The sequence below is a fragment of the Cynoglossus semilaevis genome, chromosome 20 (assembly GCF_000523025.1).
Source record: "Cynoglossus semilaevis isolate Cse_v1.0 chromosome 20, Cse_v1.0, whole genome shotgun sequence".
In the NCBI taxonomy this organism is placed as follows: Eukaryota; Metazoa; Chordata; class Actinopteri; order Pleuronectiformes; family Cynoglossidae; genus Cynoglossus; species Cynoglossus semilaevis.
Window position 1 is genome coordinate 2,001,185 of NC_024326.1, and position 2,953 is coordinate 2,004,137.

At 40.9% G+C, this 2,953-nt stretch overlaps 1 protein-coding gene and 1 long non-coding RNA gene across 2 annotated transcripts in view; one reads left to right on the forward strand and one right to left on the reverse strand.

Annotated features, from left to right (window-relative positions):
* The first annotated feature begins 1,572 nt into the window (after window positions 1-1,572).
* Window positions 1,573-2,953, forward strand: part of LOC112488723 (uncharacterized) — a 4,565-nt gene continuing 3,184 nt past the window's right edge. Inside the window, exon 1 of the long non-coding RNA XR_003053105.1 lies at window positions 1,573-1,646. This is a non-coding gene — a long non-coding RNA (uncharacterized LOC112488723). The remainder of the gene's footprint in view (window positions 1,647-2,953) is intronic.
* Window positions 1,713-2,953, reverse strand: part of mbd3a (methyl-CpG binding domain protein 3a) — an 8,275-nt gene continuing 7,034 nt past the window's right edge. The window contains exon 8 of the transcript XR_003053095.1: window positions 1,713-2,389. The gene's annotated coding sequence lies outside the window, so the exon portion shown is untranslated. The remainder of the gene's footprint in view (window positions 2,390-2,953) is intronic.

Sequence of the window (2,953 nt, forward strand, 5' to 3'; positions counted from 1 at the left end):
CGAACTGATGGCACTGCATCCGGCGGAAACACTGCTGGCAGAAATGAAGAGAAAAACATCTGAAACGACGCTCCTTACTCTGTTGAAGATCTTCAGCAACACCAAGCTGGTGTTTCAGTTTCAGCAGCGTACTCTGACGCTGGAAACCTCCACCTGGTCTCCCTTTGCAGAAATCCCAGCGTATTTGTTCATTTCAAACAATAGGGATTACAAATGTGATACAATGCAAACAATTCGTTTTAGATGTTTCCTGTTGAAGACACAGTTAAAGTTGTACGATAAACATTAAAACGTGATTCAAAGAGTGAACACACTCTCCAGACACGTGGGTCTGCTATTTCGAAATTAGTTTTAGCAAAGACAAAAATAAAACAAACCGTTTTCTTCCGCATCAAAGCAAAGGCTAAACTAGCCAGCAAAAAATAAGACAGAGTCAAAACGCCAAGAGAAGAGAAGAAAAATCCACAAAACTCTCACCATTCTATCTCAGGCGTCCACGTGGACCGGGTAGAACTGCTAATGACAATGATGCCGTTCACCTGTGGCGTTTCAAAGCGCGCGTGGAACGGTTTCCTCCACTGACGTCAGAACCCGCGGTCCAGCGCTCTTCCGGTGCATCTTTGTGATGTAATTAGTCCGGATTGGAATTACAGCGTGATTGGTCAGATTCCTGTTGGGCGGGGTTCCCGCAGCAGTGGTTTGTTATATTTTGTGCCGGGATTTTTAAAAATATCTGATCGAGAAGACAATTACTCAAACTCTTATAAAGTGCAGTGAACACAATCTGTTTGTGCGGTGTGTTGCACACTCCGCTTTCATCAACTTCTCATGGCCTGCCTCCTATCGTTTGTGCAGTTTCCTTCACAGCCACATATTTGTTCTGTCTGGTGCTGTCGTTGTGGCGCTTTGGCCCAGAGGCAATGTCCCTGACGTTGGTGTGGAACCCCAGGGTTCACCTCCTGAGCAACTTCGAATCCCGGTTAGGGCGGTTAATAACTTTTAGTGGACTCACCACCCGCAGGAAGCTTTGGGGGGTTGTTACGGTGCAGTTTGATTTGGGTGGCGACTGCTGCCCCCGCGACCCGGCAATGGATGAGCGGATGAAGATGGATGGATGGACGGTGCTGTCGTTCTGTTACTTACTTATTATGTGTGAGCTATTTTTCCTGAACGAGGGAAACCTGCAAAGTCCAAACAAATGTACGTCTGTCAGATTTTGGACCTGTGACATTGTGCCTGTGAGGCCAGTACTCTCACCCCTTCTGTACTTTGCAGCACCACAAACAATCTTTTTAGTTGAATATTTATAATCACGCTTCTAATCTTTAGACTATATGTTAAATCGATAAATTGAAGTTATTTCTGAAACTTACTACACTGAAAGTGTAAAAAAAAAATCACACATTTACAAAACAGTTAAATTTATTTGATATTTTTTGAATGAAACAGAGACAAAATATTCTTGTAATGAGGTACAGTACATCATGGTATGAGGTACAACAGCATAGTATTTGTCTCTGTAGTTTATGGGAATGTAAACCTGTTCTTTTACCTTACAATATCAACTGAATCGGGGAAAAACAACACTGAAAAAACTGTAGACAAACAGAATGGCTTACGTCTGCGGGGAGGGATCTTCTAACCAGGTACGACCCAGTGGGTGTTAGTGCTCGATATAAAACAAATAGCATGGTGGAACTAACTCCAAACTGGTTATTTCTGTTTGTAATCACTGTTGAACTTTGCACGACAAATGACTATTTGGTGCTTTAAAATAGTTGCTCGTGGATGAGGACCAGCAGGATCCACCAGTCAAACCATTTCAAACTGTGCAGTTTAGTTGAACGTCACTGTCTCATACCTAAAGACAGAATTCTGCAGATTCTCTGAAGACTATTAATGTAGTGAACAATGGAAACTGCTATAAAGGCTTCCTGTTCTACAGTGAGGATGAGTGAAGATGTTTGTACTCCGCAATTATATCAATTTTACAACGTAACACATACACAAAGTAATTTATGTTTGTTTAGGTTGAGCATGACTATACTTTGAACGCATTTATAGAAAAAACAAAAAACAAAAGACAGTGTGACTTAGCTGGAGTTGGAAAACATCCGCTGCGCTGTTACATGGGGCAATTAGTGGGAATAACAGTTGCCCGTGACATTTCTGTACCACACCTAAGGCGTGTTTTAGTGAAATAAACATTTTTTTGTTTGATAAAACAAAACATGTCAGAAAAACCAAACAGAATAAATGCTTTTTTTATATATATAATTCTCCATTGTGTAAACTGTGGAATTTTATTAATGGGAAAGGACATTTCAAACATCAAATATGTTTGGACTAAGCCTGAAAAACCAGCTGTAAATACAATCGTCATTATCACCTCGGTGTGTCAATAAACCCAGACTTGCTCAGACTTAAGTTTCAAAGAAAGAGGGGAGTAAAGACAGTGCAACCAAGTCAAATTTAACACTTTATTTTGAATATTTTACATCAACATGGAACTACAAAGGAACGGAGATCCCGGCCAAACATATCAAAATGTAAGGAAGCTGCCAGGCCAGCCAGCAGTTGGCCGTCGCCCTGGAGATTCCTTCTACCCTAAAAACAAACAAACAAACAAACAAAAACACACAAAAACAGGACTACCGTGGACCTCCATTCCAAACTAAAACAACAAAAAAGTCAACCATTAACTGAGTCATCATGACTTCTCACGTCAAGTCCTTGATGTGGCCAAAAGATCACTGATGAAATAACTACAACACTTAATCACAAACCAAAGGTTCATTCTGCTACTGATGTACCATGAATGGACCAGGTCACAAACACAGATGGATCCAAGTCTGAGTTTGGACACTGCCTCCGTGGTACATCACACAGTAAGAATTAATGACTGGATTTCTTTAAGAAAAACAAAAAGGTGCTAGAAAGGGTTAGTAGTGTG